We start from the raw sequence: 9,754 nt of genomic DNA on the forward strand, positions 1-9,754 counted from the left end.
CCTCTCGCGTTCACAAAGTGCATCGATGTGGCACTGGCACTCGCCCCTCTGAAACTGAGTGGCATGCACATTTTGAACTACCGTAACAATTGGCTACTACTGGCGCAATCAGAGGATCTATTATGCCAGCACAGAGACTTATTGCTCCAACATCTGAACAGCCAGGGCCTCAATGTTAACTGGCTGAAGAGCACGCTCTCCCCCAGCCAACAAATTTCCTTTTTGGGAATTCGTCTCGACTCTATTAACGATCACACACATCTCACGAGCTAGTGCGTTCAGGACATTCTCCAGTGTTTGTCTCAGTTCAAACTGGGGAGAAAACTTCCACTGAAGCTGTTTCAAAAAGCTTTGGGGCTTATGGTGGCAGTATCCGCCTTCATTCCATTATGTCTTTTACACGAGACCTCCTCAGTGCAAGCTTAAGCGCAATGTGCCATGTCATGACTGGCCCCAAGGGTGCATGCGCATCAATATATCTCACCACTGTCAAGCTGCTCTAGCACCTTGGACAGCTCCTGCCTTCTACCAGCAAGGTGTCATGCTGGGGCAGATTTTCAGGTGGAAAATGGTGGCCACGGATGCTTCCAACACAGGTTGGCTTTCGGCACTATGCGTGGCCCCTGAACAGAGTGTGCTAAATGTGACTCAGTCAGTTATGAACACCATTTTGCAGGCTAGAGTGCTGTCTAGAAGACTCCTTTATGCACTGAAATGGAATGTGTTCACTAATTGGTGCTTTTCACATGGCAAAGACACAGTGAATTGCCTCATATCTGAAGTTCTCACATTTCTTCAAAAGCAATTGGATGCAGGGCTCACTCCATTAATGCTTAAAGTCTATGTGATGACTATATCCACATATCCTGAATCCGGCACCTCTATAGGCAAACATGACTTAATCATAAACTTCCTTAGGGGAGCTAAACCCTCTTCGCCCAGCTACGGTTCAGACTTGGTACCTACAGCATATTTGCTCCTAAAAGTTCCCGTGGGGCCCCCCCTTCGAGCCTCTGGACTTTGTTTAATTTTGTGTACTTTCTCTTAAAAACGCATTACTGCTGGCTCTGGCCTCAGTAAAATGGGTCGGGATTTGCAGGCACTGTCAGTTGACAGTTCATGTCTGGAGTTTGGTCCAGGTTTTTCAAAAGCCACTGACAAACCCAGAAAAAGCTATATGCCTAAGGTTTTAACCACACCCTTCAGAGTGCAGGTGGTTCACCTTCAAGCCTTTTTCCAGCCTCCATTTAATTAGGATAAGGCCTTGCATTTGATATTCCCTGTGCGAGTGCTACACACATGTTGAACTGGTGGGTGTGTTCAACATGTGCTACACACATGTTGAACACACCCACCAGTTCAGATTGTTTGACCAGCACTTTGTGTGCTATGGAGGATGCACGAAAGGAATGTCTATCCCCAAACAAAGACTTTTTCACTGGATCGTTGATGCAATCACTTGGCTTACAAGTCACAGGGTGAGAATTGCCCAATTGGTGTTAAAGCACATTCAGTTAGAGGCATGGCCTCTTCATGGGCATGGACGAATGGTGTGTCAAAACATATGTTTTGTAGCAGGACAGTCTTCTCAAAACACATTCAAGAAGGGTTTACATCTTAGATGTAACATCTCTCTCATCACAAGTCCTCTCTGTCTAGAGCGCTTGCTATTTTGTTGGCCAAACATATATTTATGCCCCTCTTCTAAGTAAGGTCTCTCTGTCATTTCACACAACCACCTGTATTCCCCCAAAAAGTCACAAGCACTTTATATATATATATATATATATATAAAACTTCCTTCCCGACTGGGTTCGTGAAGGGGTTAATTCATACTATATGACTATAGTTCATATATCCTTTCTGAGTGTTCCCCTCCTGGCCCACCATGAGGGTCATTCACTTGCGGCATACTCATGTCTGTTGCCGTCCTGAAGGACTGCGGCTTCATGTTTCTTTTCTGGAAGGTTATGTTGTGTAGTGTGCAATGATGAGACACTGTTCCCCATAGCGTCAGCTTCCTGACACAATGTAAAGTGTACTGAGTCGTAAGGGAACGTCTTGGTTACATACGTGGAGAATGAAACTGTAGAGGGGTTTGAGTAGAAAGGACACGGGAGCCAGTTTCACAGTCCACGTGAGTCAAATTTTTATGCAATTGTTTCTCAGCTTCACAACAAAGTATTGACTTTTCAGCTTCACAACTAAACACTACATAGCGTCTCTGGCCTCTTTCTGTCTGTCTGTCGCTCCGGCGACCTTTTAAAGCCATCTCTGTCATCACTGAAATGAGACAAAGGTGTTTAGTGTTAACAATCACCAGGTGATGGCCCTCACAGCTTCCTCTCTCCACAGTGACAGAAACACAACCACGTCATCCACGAGACATTGCATAAGCTGGGCGCACTACAGACTCAGAATTCTTTGAGGTGCGAGCGATGCGCTCTTGTCCATCAGTCAGAAAATTCTGAGGAATGCACACCCAAAGTGTTGCACACCAGTTTTTATTCCGGACAGCTTCATGACTAAAAAGGCAGGGCTTAAACTTCATAGCCAATATTAGAATTGCCGTTATTGTAGAAAGGTTTCAGCTAGGTAATTTAGAAGGACACTCCCCATAGCGTCAGCTTTCTGACGCAATGTCTCATTCCCCTTGTCTCAGGGAACCGAGGTTACATATGCAATCGAGACATTTTACTGTAGTAATATTGTAGAATATAGTTTTTGGTGGAAATCATAGTTTTACTATAGTATTTTTGCAGAAGGCCATGTTTTTGTGGCTGAAACCACTATAGTAATATTGTTTACTGTAATAAAGTGTACTGTATCCATATAGTAACCATGGTTAATCTTGTAGTTAATACGGTTTTAATACAAATGCAATGTTGGAATATGGTTACTGTAGTAAAATAATGATTTAAAGGTATATCTAGTAAATCCATAATAACAAAAAGAAAACATTTATTACCATATTTTTCATTTTCCTTTATTATTACTATGGTTCCACTGTGAATATCATGGTTAAAATATGGTTATTTTGAGGGGAAATCTAAACTATTTCAGAAACAAATCTACACAAGAAAATTGTTTACAGCCATGAGAATACCATTTTAAAATAGTTTATTTTCATGACAAGGGAATCACATTCATTATGTTTAAAGCCACAATGGCAAGCCATATTTAAATATTCACAGTCAGAAAGCCTGTGTGATATGACGGCAAATGCTGCGATTTTATTAAATAAATAATGTGTGGACGTGACAGCCCATTCTCTCTGAGAGTTGTTTGCCCATTTTCTACACCGCCAATAAAAAGATGACTTAGGGAGTGGAACATGTGGTCAGGTGAGTTTACGGTGTTCAGTGTGGCAATCAGGTGAAAATGGATGCCGAGCAGACCGACACTGAACTGGTGGTCAGAAAAAATAACACAGAAACACAGATCACAGCTTGGCGATATGTCTTTATACAAAGTACATGTTACATCCTGCTTAAATGTCCCTGTTTGTTTGGTCAATCTTATTTTCGTGAAAATGTGTATGTTATTATTTATTGTTCTATTTTAGTTTGCAGTAATGCAAAGATATGATTTAATTTTGTAAAAATATTTTAATTTGAAAACACTGTGCATTTATAGTTGTTGTTGTTGCTAGTTTGTATGTTTGAGTTGAAAAATACACATTTCAGCATTATCAATAATCTATTTGTCCATTTTCCTTGATAACCAAGCAAGTTGACTCATGATACCATTTGTTTATTATATCGCAATTGCATATCGCAATATTAAACTCAATAATCGCAATATGATATTTTCCCCAAATCGTGCAGCCCTACTCTTAATTAATCCATTTATTAGTATGTCCATTGTTTTCTTCCACCATTTCCTCAACCCTCTCCAGCAACTTTGTCATGAGATATTCCCGATGTCTGTTGTCAAGCACATGACATCTTTTACCACATTTTCTAACCAGCTATTCCAGGTCCCCATTTCTCTTGACATGTTGTAGGCATGGTACGTTCCACTGCCTGCCTGTACTGATTAGTGTAGGATACATAAACATGTATTAACAAGGTGAAGGCATTTGGTCCTGGCTGGCATAGGGACCCTCTATGAGGGATATGATTTTTAAATGTGTCTTTACAAATGGCTACCGATCGCCATTTAAACCTTGAGGCTCCACGATAGTAAGGTGCCAGATATCTCTTCCCTCCAAGGGTTGCTTCCGTATGCATCAGGCCCCAGTAAAGTGTGTCTAGCTAAATAACGTGAAGACCAGGTATTCACCAGAAGCATCGGTCTCGACTCATTGTTTGAAAGTCAGTGCTTGAAGATTCAATGAAGTCTTCCTCACTTTCTACTTCAGAAGCATCCCCCAGCTCTTTTTCTGCATAGATTTCAGCATCTCCCTGAGACTTCGCCTCCAGTGTCCCTTTACCAGACTTTACGAATATGTTCTCTGCAGAGGAAGAAATCAACTCCACTTGCTGTTCATCCTCCCCTTCTTTTCCAATTCCAGACCCAGAGATCGAGACGTTTGCTCCGGAGTTGGTAAACAGACCACTCCGTCCCCCAGTGGAGGGCCGGGAAGAGAACCTTCAGTTAAAGGTATTTTTTGCACGTTTTTCAATAATAGAGCAATTTCCTCTTTCTGGGTCACCTGGCACGCAAATGCCGTTATCACGGCACTCTGCCGCCACACCTCAATAGTCCCGACACACTGGACGTGGACCCCCCGCCCCAGCCCGGCCGGTTCTGACGAGTCCAGAGGACGCCGCTACAGGACCTCCTCCTCAGTCACTAACCCACCCCCTGCCGGGTGTGTGGAGCAAGGTAAGTGCTTCGAGTTTTTTCTCAGCAATGGTGGAGTAGTGGTGGAGTGGTGGTCTAAGCACATAACTGGTAATCTGGTAATCAGAAGGACGCTGGTTCGAGCCCCACAGCCACCACCATTGTGTCCTAGAGCAAGGCACTTAACTCCAGGTTGCTCCGGGGGGATTGTCCCTGTAATAAGTCCCTGTAATAAGTGCTCTGTAAGTCGCTTTGGATAAAAGCATCTGCCAAATGCATAAATGCAAATGTAAATGCACCAGAGCCTTGGGACACATCCGAGCCTCCCGACGCCATACTACTTGTATGGCGTCGGGTACGCCAAAAATAATCGTCCCTTTGGTGCACCTAGCACGGAGCTTGGATGCGTGGCTTTCACTTCCCAACCCCTCACGCTGGCTGGCCCGGACCATTAGACTCGGTTATGCAAATCAGTTTTCCAGGCCCCCGCCCACCTTCGGGGGCGTCCGCTTTACCGCAGTACACGGCGAGCATGCCAAATCCCTGCACACGGAAATCGCTTACGCCCTTACTTCATCATACCCAAGAAAGGCGGCAGCTTACGACCAATCTTGGACTTGTGAGTTTTCAACCGGGCCTTGCACAAACTGCCTTTCAAAATGCTCATGCAAAAACACATCTTAACTTGCGTCCGGCATCTAGATTGGTTCGCAGCGGTAGACCTGGAGGACGCGTACTTTCATGTCTCAATTCTTCCTCGACATCGACCCTTCCTACAGTTCGCATTCGGCGGCCAAGCGTATCAGTACAAAGTCCTCCATCTCAGCATGTCTCTGGACGGGACGCGGAAGATCTAGCTGGTCTACCACCTGCCGTCGTAGACACGATCAGCCAAGCCAGAGCCCCCTCTACCAGGCAACTTTACACCCTGAAGTGGTGCTTGTTCGCGAATTCGTGTTCTTCCCAGGCTGAAGACCCACAGAGGTGCGCAGTTATGTCAGTGCTCTTATTCCTGCAGGAGAGATTGGAGAGGAGGCTGTCCCCTTCCACCTTGAAGGTGTGTGTTGCTGTTATCGCGGCCCACCACGACGCAGTAGACGGCAAGACTTTGGGTAAGCACGACTTAATCATCATGTTCCTAAGAGGCGCCCGGAGGTTAAATCCTTCCCGGCCAAGCCTGTTCCCCTCCTAGAATCTCTCAGTGGACCTCGCAGGCCTTCAGAGACCCCCCTTCGAGCCGCTAGAATCAGTTGGACTCAGGGCCCTCTCTCTAAAGACTGCCCTGATGATCGCGCTCGCCTCCATCAAGAGGGTCGGGAACCTGCAAGCGTTCTCTGTTAGCGACACTTGCCTGAAGTTCGGTCCGGCAGACACACATGTGATCCTAAGACCGCGACCGGGCTACGTGCCCAAGGTTCCTACCATGCCCTTCAGAGACCAGGTAGTGAACCTGCAAGTGCTGCCCCGGAAGGAGGCAGACCCAGCCCCTTCGTTGCGGTGTCTGGTACGTGCTTTGCGTACCTACTTGGACCACACGCAGAGCTTTAGACGTTCTGAGCAGCTCTTTGTCTGCTTTTGTGGACAGCGGAAAGGGAACGCTGTCTCCAAACAGAGGCTTTTCCACTGGTTAGAGGATGCCATTTCATTGGCCTATTACACCCAGGCCGTGCCCCCCCAAACCCCCCCCCTTGTGGGTCCGAGCACATTCAACAAGGAGTGTTGCATCCTCATGGGCACTGGCCAGGGGCACCTCCCTGGCAGACATATGTGGAGCAGCGGGTTGGGCAACACCTAATACCTTTGCGAGATTTTACAATCTCAGGGTTGAGTCAGTAACGTCCCGTGTTTTCTCAGGTCCGAGCCGGTAGAACTTGGTAACACGCTGACCGACTGGCCGGGTGGATCGCTTGCACCTAGCGCCCTTTCCCTCAGTCGAGGTAAAATTGTGCACTTTATCTCCCAGGAGATTACGTATATTCGGATCCCTGGACGACTCCTAGCCCTATGGGTCCACAATTTGGCGGAGGAATTCGCTGACCCAATCCACTGCATGTACTCAAATCTACCCTGTACTGGAATAGGTGCTCCACAGGTCGGGAGTCCTGCGTGGACTCCTCCTGTGTGTCCTCCGAGTGCACATGCGTCTCCCTTAGGCAGTTCCAGCTGCCCTGTAGCAACTCCCCCCTCCTTGAGGCTGGATCTACCACTGCGCCATTTGTTCCACATGTGACCTGAGTGGCCCATGTGACGTATTTTGCCACTTTACCTCCCCATTCCTGGGCAGGTGTGGTCTCCGCAGGATCTTTTCCCCCTGATAGAATAGGAAACTGGGTAAGACCCCCTTCCCACGATGCGTGTAAGTGCCCCAGCCGTTTGGCTCTATGCGGGAAACATAGAGAGAAAAGAGGCCCGGCTAGGCTCGTTCCCAGGTTGGCAAGCATCGCCTTGTTCCCCTGCTTAGGGTAACCAAAAGGATGCGACGACTTTTTATGGGGCATTTGGGAAGGGTACGTGCGGTCTGACACAACTGGTTGCCTTTGCATTACTTGCCCGCTCTTGTGTCAGCAGTACACATACGCGGCTCAGCGCATGGCGTGATTTGAATTGGACCCCAAGTGTCGCTTCTTCGACACAACGTCGAAGTGAGCGGCAGACGGGGAACATCTAGGTTATGGATGTAACCTCCGTTCCCTGATGGAGGGAACGAGACGTTGTGTCCTCCCGGCCACGTCGCTGAGCCGAGCCACTGTATTGGCCGGACCATTTCCCCTTTTTTATACCCGTATGTCCGTGGGCAGGGTATGAAATACTGTCTGCCTAATTCCCGTTGGACTTTTTTCATAGATCAGAGGCATATTCGGCGCTCAAGAGAGACCTCTATTGTCGCTTCTTCGACATAACGTCTCGTTCCCTTCATCTGGGAATGGAGGTTACATCCGTAACCTAGACTTCCCCTTCTGTCGCTCTCTCCACGTTGTGTCGGAGAAGCGACACTAGGGGTCTCTCTTGAGCGCCGATATTCACCTCTGATCTTATTGAAAAGGGCCAATGGGAGTTGGCAGTCGGTATTTGCATATCCCGCCCCCGGACATACGGGTATTTAAGCGGCGCAAATACGGGAGTTCATTCAGAAAATTTCTTCGGAGCTGATGGTCTGCCTGCAGTTTGCTGCGAGTTACACGCCACTTAAACGTTCCTGTTTTCCTCTGACGATCTGCATGCTGTTGGATCTTGACAGCGCACAACAGCGGCTTTCTCCTTCTCAGTGCACGGCGTGCACTGTTGCTCCTGAGCGCTCGACAGCGCAGACACGCATACACACACACACTGTGTATTAAAAGAGTTTTTTACTAAAAGAGTAATTTTCTCTAAAAGAGCAAACACAGCGGCGTTGAACGTCCTTTTAAGGACGCGTCTTTTTCAAGATGCCTTTCCCCCCTGTGTCGTTCCTGGATGCGGTAGCGTGCTCTCTGCTTCAGACGGCCACAGGCGCTGTCTCGTGTGTTTGGGCCGCGATCACACCGAGGCGACGTTTGTGGATGGTTCATGTTCTCACTGCGAGAACATGACCATGACCACGTTGCGGTCGTGGCTCGCTTTCAACAGAAAGCAAGCCACCCCAGCTGCACCCCGCATTGCTCCTTCTTCCCACGGGATTAAGGACGGTGCGGTTGGCGCTGGGGGCGATTTGGGGGCGGCAGCAGGTGCAGTTTCGCCGGGTAGCCCCCCGCGAACCTTCCGTTTCCCGACACGCTCGCTGGTCTCCGTCCACGCTCGCGGCGATAGCGGCTCACCTCACGGCCCGGCTGTCTATCCTCCCGAGTCCGAAGCAGATGAGCTCGCCGCTGCATCAGAGAGTGCGGTGTCTGATGCTGAGGACTCCCCTGGACTGCCGCCTTTGGGCCAGCAGGCCCAGGCTGAGGCCGACGCTCAGATGTCCGACATGCTTGCCCGGGCCGCCTTGAGCGTGGGATTGGACTGGAACCCTCCATCCTCCCCACAGCCTTCTTGGTTGGATGATTGGTTCCTGGGGGCAGCGCGCCGTTCGCGGCCTCACATCCCCCCGGTCCCTTTCTTCCCGGAGGTGCATGATGAGCTGACGTCTACGTGGAGAGCCCCGCTCTCCGCTCGTCTAGGTGCCACCCGCTCCACTCTCTCCACCCTCGACGGCGGAGAGCGCCACGGGTACGACGCGATTCCCCAGGTTGATAGGGCAGTTGCGCACCATCTATGCCCCGGTAGCCCTACCTCCTGGCGGGGTCGCCCCGTACTCCCATCCAAGCCCTGTAGGACAACATCCTCGCTTAACGCAAAGGCCTACACTATGGCTGAACGCGCTGCCTCCGCCCTGCATGCAATGGCCCTCCTGCAAGTCCACCAGGCCAAAGCTCTCAGAAACATGCACGGGGGTGGACCTGATCCTGATGTGCTGCAGGAACTGCGCTCAGCGACCGACCTCGCCCTGAGAGCGACGAAGGCCACAGCGCAGGCACTCGGACAGACGATGGCCACCCTAGTGGTCCAGGAACGCCATCTTTGGCTCAACCTGGTCGAGATGCGTGAGGCTGACAAAAACCGCTTCCTGGACGTACCTGTCTCCCAGATTGGCCTTTTCGGTGACACCGTCAAGGACTTCGCCCAACAGTTCTCCGCGGTGAAGAAGCAGACGGAGGCCATTTCGCACATCATGCCCCGCCGCAGACCTGCCGCTACGGGCCCTGCCCCGTCTGCCCGCCGAGGGCGTCCCCCTGCGAGGAAACCAGCTCCTGCTCCGCCTCAACCCGGGCCCAGCTCTCAGCCCCAGCGTCGAGCACTCCGCAGGCGGCGCACACCCCCTGTCTCACGAACCCCTCCAGGACCCGGAAGGCTCCCAAGCGTTCCTGAGACAGCCGACCCAGAGCCGAAGACGTTAGCTCCGGAGGTGGTAAGACCGCTCCGTCCCCCGGTGGAGGGCCGGGAGGAGAAT

This window comes from Xyrauchen texanus, chromosome 1, assembly GCF_025860055.1.
Source record: "Xyrauchen texanus isolate HMW12.3.18 chromosome 1, RBS_HiC_50CHRs, whole genome shotgun sequence".
In the NCBI taxonomy this organism is placed as follows: domain Eukaryota; kingdom Metazoa; phylum Chordata; class Actinopteri; order Cypriniformes; family Catostomidae; genus Xyrauchen; species Xyrauchen texanus.